The sequence below is a fragment of the Megalobrama amblycephala genome, linkage group LG16 (genome assembly GCF_018812025.1).
Source record: "Megalobrama amblycephala isolate DHTTF-2021 linkage group LG16, ASM1881202v1, whole genome shotgun sequence".
Lineage (NCBI taxonomy): Eukaryota > Metazoa > Chordata > Actinopteri > Cypriniformes > Xenocyprididae > Megalobrama > Megalobrama amblycephala.
The window spans coordinates 40,252,487-40,261,623 of NC_063059.1; the positions used below are offsets into that span (position 1 = coordinate 40,252,487).

General features: G+C 43.5%; 1 protein-coding gene and 1 pseudogene across 3 annotated transcripts in view; both read left to right on the forward strand.

The window, feature by feature from the left end:
- LOC125248716 overlaps window positions 1-2,185 on the forward strand; it is a 551,526-nt pseudogene extending 549,341 nt beyond the window's left edge.
- LOC125248639 (gastrula zinc finger protein XlCGF52.1-like) overlaps window positions 1-9,137 on the forward strand; it is a 221,620-nt gene that overhangs the window by 149,204 nt on the left and 63,279 nt on the right. The window lies entirely within an intron of this gene.

A 9,137-nucleotide genomic window follows, 5' to 3' on the forward strand; every position in this document is an offset into this window, starting at 1 on the left:
CACACCTGCACTCAGTGTGGAGAGAGATTCACACAGAAAGGAAGCCTTAAAACACACATGAGAATTCACACTGGAGAAAAACCGTATACATGCACTCAGTGTGGAAAGAGTTTCACACAGAAAGGACAACTTAAAACACACATGAGAATTCACACTGGAGAGAAACCGTATACATGCACTCAGTGTGGAAAGAGTTTCAGAGAAAAAGGAGCCCTTGACAAACACATGAGAATTCATGCTGGAGAGAAACCGTATACATGCACTCAGTGTGGGAAGAGTTTCACAGTAAAAGGACACCTTGACAGTCACATGAGAATTCACACTGGAGAGAAACCATATGTATGCTCTCAGTGTGGAAAGAGTTTCACAGTAAAAGGAGAACTTAATACACACATGAGAATTCACACTGGAGAAAAACCGTATACATGCACTCAGTGTGGAAAGAGTTTCACACAAAAAGGGCAACTTAAAACACACATGAGAATTCACACTGGAGAGAAACCGTATACCTGCACTCAGTGTGGAAAGAGTTTCACACGGAAAGGAAGCCTTAAAACACACATGAGAAATCACATGGGAGACAAACTTTATACATGCACTCAGTGTGGAAAGATTTTCACACAGAAAGGAAGCCTTAAAACACACATGAGAATTCACATTGGAGAGAAACTTTATACATGCACTCAGTGTGGAAAGAGTTTCAAAAAAAGGGGGAACCTTAATACACACATGACAATTCACACTGGAGAAAAACCGTATATATGCACTCAGTGTGGAAAATGTTTCACAGTAAAAGGAGACCTTAAAACACACATGAGAATTCACACTGGAGAAAAACCGTATACATGCACTCAGTGTGGAAAGTGTTTCACACAAACAGGACAACTTAAAACACACATGAGAATTCACACTGGAGAGAAACCGTATACCTGCACTCAGTGTGGAAAGAGTTTCAGAGAAAAAGGAGCCCTTGACAAACACATGAGAATTCATGCTGGAGAGAAACCGTATACATGCACTCAGTGTGGGAAGAGTTTCACAGTAAAAGGACACCTTGACAGTCACATGAGAATTCACACGGGAGAGAAACCATATGTATGCTCTCAGTGTGGAAAGAGTTTCACAGTAAAAGGAGACCTTAATACACACATGAGAATTCACACTGGAGAAAAACCGTATACATGCACTCAGTGTGGAAAGAGTTTCACACAAAAAGGACAACTTAAAACACACATGAGAATTCACACTGGAGAGAAACCATATACTTGCACTCAGTGTGGAAAGAGTTTCACACGGAAAGGAAGCCTTAAAACACACGAGAATTCACACTGGAGAAAAACCGTATACATGCAATTAGTGTGAAAAGAGTTTCACACAAAAAGGACAACTTAAAACACACTTAAGAATTCACACTGGAGAGAAACCGTATACATGCACTCAGTGTGGGAAGATTTTCACAGGTTTTACTGGTCACAATTAACACCTGCTCTGTCACTCCGGAGAAAAGCCATTTAACTGTCATCAGTTTGATAAAAATTTTATTTCTTCATCATGGAAAGAGTTTTCAAGGCTGGAACATTGTAAACTGCACCAGAAAACACATAATGAAGTGAGAGATCATGTGTGTTGTGACTGTGGGAAGAGCTTTACTACAGCTGAGTTTTGAAACGGCACCAAAGAATTCATACTGGAGAAAAACCTTTCAAGTGCTCATATTCTTCTCCACACCTGAAAACACATGAGCGACTTCATACTGGAGAAAAGCCGTACCACTGTACTCAGTGTGAGAAGAGTTTCACCCAATCAAATCATCTAGTGGTTCATATTAAAAAGCATTGTTCTGTGTCACAGTGAGCAAATGTTTTCTTCAAATCCAAAATGTTCAAGTAAATCATGTGAGATTCACATAAAGTATATGTATAGTTTGTTAATGAATAAACTAGTTTTAAGATTTAAGATTTGTGCTTAATATGTTGGAGAACAAGAAAATTATTGAAATATTCTTTGATCGAGTGAGCAAAAGTTACATACAGATCCAGTACATTAAATAAACTGTGAGATTCAGATAAAGCAAATGTATAGTGAAATAAACTTTACATTTGTTTTGTGGAAGTTGTTTTTTAGTTGTAACCTTCTAACTTGTCATTAAGCTGTCACTTTCATTTCAATAAATACATTAAAGATTTTTTTCGTAATGTCATTTATTTTATAAATTCACAAATTTCTCAAGTTTAGTTTAGGTGTGTGAAAGAATATTGTTGACTTGACAAATTGCCATCCATAGGCTCTGTATAATAAAATCTGTCAGGACCAGATTTTAAAGTAGATTTCAAAGGTTTGTCTCCACTTCAAATCATGCTGGAATAATCAGGGTATATTCAATCAATGTATTATTTGTTCAGTCGTGAACTGAACGTGGCTAAAAATTTGTAATGGGTGTGTTTTGGGCATAATGTGCAAAAGCCAGTTGCGCTCACACCATGGATTCACTATTTACAAACTTCTATAATGAGGAAATGTTTGCAAGGTTAAAGTGCATTTGAAAGTTCTAAAGGTTTTTCTAAAATCTTTAGAGCAGGATTTTGTGGTGTCTTGAGAGGCATATTCTCCAGCCATTGTCGTTGTAGTAAATCTGACGGACTAAACTTTTAGTCAATGCCAAGATGGTCCAACAACATTTGTTCTATTTATCTTCTGCATGTGTGCACATCTACACAGAAGCACATATGTCTCGATCATAAGCACAGCAAGCCATATTATTTGATAATTGTATGTAAATAATCCCAAAAAAAGCACAAACACAGCAGAGATGCCAAATTCAGCGGCTGGAATTAGCTGAGGTAAAGTGACGGCTCACAGACAGCAGCGGCAAGCACCTGTCACTCAAGTAGCCACGCCCTTAATTATGCAGAACTTAATATAATTTTAACAGATGAGTTAAAAAAAAAAAAAAAAAAAAAAAAAATAATGCACCCCCCTCAGAGTTCTCATGAAGTGCAAAATTTGCTGTATAGACCAAAACAACAATTTGTACCAGCCTGTAAATATGTTTGGATTTTTTTGCTGTAAAATTAGGCATTTTAACATGGGACTCAATGAGATTCTGCTCTGGAGCCTGTCCCTAGCTGTTACGGTATGGTGGTGTAGAGATGAGGCTGATACGGATTTCCACAATAGCAATACTACATTTATTAAACAGAAGGCAGAGAACACCAAACATACGTCTAACATAAACAGAGAACGGACGAGGAGTGAAGGGAGTGAGTGCAATATATGGGGAGTGCTGACAATAGAGTCCAGGTGCAGGTGATGAGTGAGATGAGGAGCTGACGAGGGAAGTGAGTGCAGGTGTGGAGAACAGGAGGATCATGGGAAATTGAGTCCAGGGAAACAAGGGTTCTGTGACATTACCCCCCCCTCCCGGTAGGCGCGTCCTCGCGCCGTAGATGTAACAACCGGGAGGGGGGCGGGCGCCCTGGAGACCTCAAGCTGGTGCAGGGGGAGGAGCAGACTGGAGTGGAGGTCTCCAGGGCAGGTTCAAAAACCATGGCGGGTCAGGGGCTTAAGGCAGCCATGGCGGGTCAGGGGCTGAAGGCAGCCATGGCGGGTCAGGGGCTGAAGGCAGCCATGGCGGGTCAGGGCTGAAGGCAGCCATGGCGGGTCAGGGGCTGAAGGCAGCCATGGCGGGTCAGGGGCTGAAGGCAGCCATGGCGGGTCAGGGGCTGAAGGCAGCCATGGCGGGTCAGGGGCTGAAGGCAGCCATGGCGGGTCAGGGGCTGAAGGCAGCCATGGCGGGTCAGGGCTGAAGGCAGCCATGGCGGGTCAGGGGCTGAAGGCAGCCATGGCGGGTCAGGTGCAGCGGGCAGCCATGGCGGGTCAGGTGCAGCGGGCAGCCATGGCGGGTCAGGAGCCGAAGCCTTCGAGGCGTTGAGCCCAGGCGTCGCTGAAGGACTGGCGGGTGATGGCGGAACCAGCGGCTCCGCCGACCGAAGCGCAGCCGGGGCTCCAGAAGGCCGCAGTAGGAGACAGGCGACAGACAACAAAGTGAACACTGGGGGGAGTGAGGAGGCCAACTGGAGCTGAGGGACGGAGGGACGGAGCGAAGACGGAGGAGTGCAGTCCAGAAGTGAGGGCAGGCTGACGAGGGACCAAGGTGTGAACGGGGGCCGGATGGAGACTGGTGACACTGGTGGACTGATGGGCCACGGTGGAGCAGAGGGAGGTTGGAGCCGGGGTGAAGGTAATCGCCCAGAGGTCCGAGGTGGAGATCTGGGCGAGGGGGCTTGAGGTGGAGGTGCAGTGAAGACACAAATGGACGGAGGTGGGAGAGGGAGGCAGGGAGGGAAAACAGTCTTTGGGCTGGATATTTCAATAACACAGTTCATAGGAGCGGTTGGCTCGGCGGCGGCTGGAGCTGAGGGCTCGGCGGCGGAGACTGGAGATACTGGCTCGGCGGCGGAGACTGGAGATACTGGCTCGGCGGCGGAGACTGGAGATACTGGCTCGGCGGCGGAGACTGGAGATACTGGCTCGGCGGCGGAGACTGGCGCTGCTTGCTCGGCGGCGGAGACTGGCGCTGCTTGCTCGGCGGCGGAGACTGGCGCTGCTTGCTCGGCGGCGGAGACTGGAGAAACAGACTTGGCGGAGGAGACTGGAGAAACAGACTTGGCGGAGGAGACTGGAGAACTTGGTTCGGCGGAGACTGGAGAACTTGGCTCGGCGGAGACTGGAGAACTTGGCTCAGCCCAAAAGTCGATTAACCAGACCGCATCATCTGGTGGTTTGCACAGGGTTGGAGCGGCAGGCTCGGAAAGGGCTGGAGCGGGTTCTGGAGAAACTGGAGCGGGCTCTGGAGATACTGGAGCGGGCTCTGGAGATACTGGAGCGGCTTGCTTCCTCCTCCTCCGCTTACGGGACCCAGTGGAGGAGTGTGGGTTCCGTGTGGGGCAGGCAGGGAGTTCGTAGGAGGGGTATGTGGAGGAAGACGGAGGTTGACTGACTGGCCCGGCCAACCGTGTTTCTGGATGGACTAGAGACAGACACCCATCCAGAACCCAATCGACATAGAATTTGGAGTCATTTAACCATAAAATGGAATTTATAGTTTCGCTTAGGGAGAAACGATAATCGGGTTCACCAAAACGGATGGTGTCATCATCTAGTCCATCCAGAAACAGAGAGAGATCAAACATGCTTCAGGCCAGTCAGACAAAGAAGCAAGCTCAACGAACTCCTCCACATACCTCTCCAGCGAACGACCTACCTGCAGGAGCCCGATAAGGCGATCGCTGGCTGTCAGAAGAGTGAGATGTGTTGGAGGAGCAGGAGCCAGGGAGCCAGGGAAATAATCCACGAGTCCATGATCTTTTCCTTTTTTTTTTTTTTTTCTTGTGGAAATCCAGGCGTTTTTAAGGTCCGTTCTTCTGTTACGGTATGGTGGTGTAGAGATGAGGCTGATACGGATTTCCACAATAGCAATACTACATTTATTAAACAGAAGGCAGAGAACACCAAACATACGTCTAACATAAACAGAGAACGGACGAGGAGTGAAGGGAGTGAGTGCAATATATGGGGAGTGCTGACAATAGAGTCCAGGTGCAGGTGATGAGTGAGATGAGGAGCTGACGAGGGAAGTGAGTGCAGGTGTGGAGAACAGGAGGATCATGGGAAATTGAGTCCAGGGAAACAAGGGTTCTGTGACACTAGCGGTCAGTTAATGAATTGCAGTTTAAGATCGGATGCGAAAAATTGGATCTTGTGCTGATTTTTGTGTTTACACATGTGCGACAAATTCCGATCTGTGTCAGATGTTAGCAAAAAATAAAAAAAAATTTGTGCCAGTGTAAATGTAAACACAGTTGCAATATCACTGTCACACAACTGCCCCAGTTTTATTATGGCAGCAAATTCCTCTACAATATCTGCAGTTGTTTGAAAGCACGTGTCCAAATCACAGATACTGTGGTATACGGCAGTGAAAAAAAAACAGTGTTGCGAAACGCTTTGTCACTACTGACATTCTGACCTTCTTCAGGGCCAGGGGTCTCATCAGATAAATCTCTTTCAATCAAGAATGCCTCTGAGAAAAGAATATCCCAACTATCCCTAATATTTTGCATCTCATGTTTAAGATCCCTTACATTAGCTGCCTCAGCCTCAAGGGATAATGTCCCTGACTGGAGAATTTTACACTGGAGAATTGCACACCAATGCACTGCAATACTTTTACCCAAATGGTCAAAAGGTACTTTCTGAGTTAAAAAGCTTCCATACTGGCCTCATGTGGACTGGCACCCACAAAGCTGTACATGCAATTGATGTAGCATGCACAACCACAAGATTCAATGTATGGGAGGCACAATGTGAAAATGTGGCAAGATTATTTTTTTGTAATATTTGGGCCTGGATTCCCTTGATATTCCCTGACATATTTGCCCCATTATCATACCCTTGGCCCCTGCAATCACTGATGTCTATCCCTCGATCCATAAGCACACTCTCTATCATCCCTATTTCACTTCCTGTTTTCTTGTAGAAATCCTTGAATTCAAGGAATCTTTCAGTAATCTCCCATTCATCCAAATTTTATTACAATGCACATAATCGCATGAGTACAACATTCTTCTCAGTGTGGAAAATTTCAGGCGTAGTTTCACAAATGATCCCATAATATATGGCATCCTCCCTTTCCTTCAAGATTCTTTTCTGTACTCTTTTGCCACACAATTCAATGAACTCATTTTGGATGTCTAGGCTCAAATAATGAGTTAACCTGCTTTCTTTTTTGAATGCTTTGACATTCTCTAAGTGGTCTTTTAACAGTGGATCATAAAAGGACAAAAGTTGTAGAGTGCCTAAGAAATTTCCATTATTGATCTCACCCAAGTGTTTAGTTTTACCTCTGAAAGGTAATTCCTTGATGCCAAGTGCAGAGTTACAGCAAGGAGCCTCTGCAAAGAGAGCTTTATTTCTCTCTATTTCAGACTAACTCTTTCTGCATTTGAATGTCGATGACACTTGCAGCTCTTATAGAACACTGCGGGTTTTTCCATTTTAAATAGCAGTCCCTGTGAGCCCCAGTATTTCATGGTAGGGGAGTTAATCATATATACAACACCACTATTTAATATTTTCTACATAAAATCATTATACATAATGTAAAGAACATTCTTTGAAAATATAACATTGATATCTTTAATATTGACTGAGTAAGGCCATGTCAGAGATTGAAATCATAGTGAAATTAATGCTTGAAAACAAACTGTGATGCTCTTTATCTCATTATTAGATTTTGAGACTTTTTCACTGGCAGAATCGGACATACTGATTACCTCCTTCAGCTGGGAGAAGAGTTGGGGAAACTTCCCGGGGAAGAGTGGGTGAGGGTGAGGCTGCATCTGTGTATGAGGAACTAAGCATCATTAGTGAACTCAGGGTGCTTTCACACCTGCCTCATTTAGTTCGGTTGAATCACACTAGAGTTCGTTATCCACTTTGGTGCAGTTCATTTGGGCAGGTGTGAATGCAGTAATCCCACTCGGGTGTGCACCAAAGGCGGACCAAACAAGCGTACCGAGACCTTCTTGAAGTGGTGGTCTCGGTACACTTTCAAACTCTGGAGCGGTTCACTTGAGATGTGAAAGCAATCCAACCCAACGAACCAAACAATATCATAATTCATAATGGGAAATGTGTTATATAAAAGCAGTAGTGTCTGATTCTGTGAGTAAGCACATTATTTACAATAGATGAAAACCAAAGAGCGCCTCTTCATCTTAAATGTTGTGTAATTGCACTTCTCCGTGCGAGAATGCTGTCCTGACAAAGCCTTTATTCTCATTATAACATTCCTATATGGTCTCGACACACTGACACAGCCTACTAGACAGTGCTGGGAGACCCAGAGAGATCCACGTTTGAATCTGTCGCAGCATTTATATGAATATAGTATATAATTTAAGAGTGGGAATGATGATTTGCGTGTGTCTCAACAGTTACAAATAAAGCCACAATAAGCTCATGGAGCGAACTTGTCGATCATTATTTTGATGGATGACGCTGAGAAAACTCTGAGCAATAAGAGAACAGTTGTACTTACATGTGACTTGCATAACTGCATTTTGGTATGCTTTGAAATGCTGACTTGTGAATGCGAACCGAACCAAGAAGAAAATGCAACATTGTAGCAAATTAATTCCCTGTTTTGGAACAACACAAATGATCCATAGGTATGAAAACATCCTAACTATAGTAGTTTACTGTAGTTATCCACTAGACAGAATACACGGTGGTAGTTAGCCAACAGGAGAATGCTGACAAGTGGCTACAAATTCAAGACCTATACAAAAAAAAAAAAATAAATCTGGACCACAATTAGATTCTTTTCATTTTCAATGGTGAAAAATGTAACCTACTGAATACTAAATTGACTGTCAGGTTATTGGGCCACTCAACTAGTGCTAACATTATAGCAAAGGAAGCTCAGCGATTCCGTGGCACCGGCACGAATAAACATACATATACCTTTCTTTTCAAAGAACTGGGTGAGTAATTGACTATATCCACGGACTGTTCTTTAGAACTTCCGCAGTAATATAAGCCAGCTGAAAACGTCTTCCAGTGAAATGTCTCTTGCTGGTGTGTTGAGCATAAATAGTATAATACTTTGTTTATAATCAAAATAGTCAGGCATAGTATTAATTTAGTTATTCAAACGTAAGACGACATAAAAAAATAAATAAAAAAAGATGTACCTCAGTCTTTGGCTAAATTAAATTTGACCATCAGTTTTCACACTTTCTTGTTAAAAAAAGCATCAAAAATTTAATATTTATTGTGCACTTTAGTTAGATTCATTGAATAAAATGTGAGTTTTCACAAGTGTGCCAAAATCACTGAGCTTGCACTGCACTGACTGACAGCTGCTGTAATGCAGAGCAATGGTGGTTTTCTGTCGATGTACAAGTGTGTACAACATGTTTTTGCTGTTCTTGTTGCATTTACACCACTTTAACCAGCAGATGTCCTCAGCATGCTATGTTTGGCGTGAATAGCTAGTGTAATCAATCTAATCTAACAGTGAATTTAGCTGACAAAATCAATATAGTGGAATAAAAACAACACCTAGTCTTTTT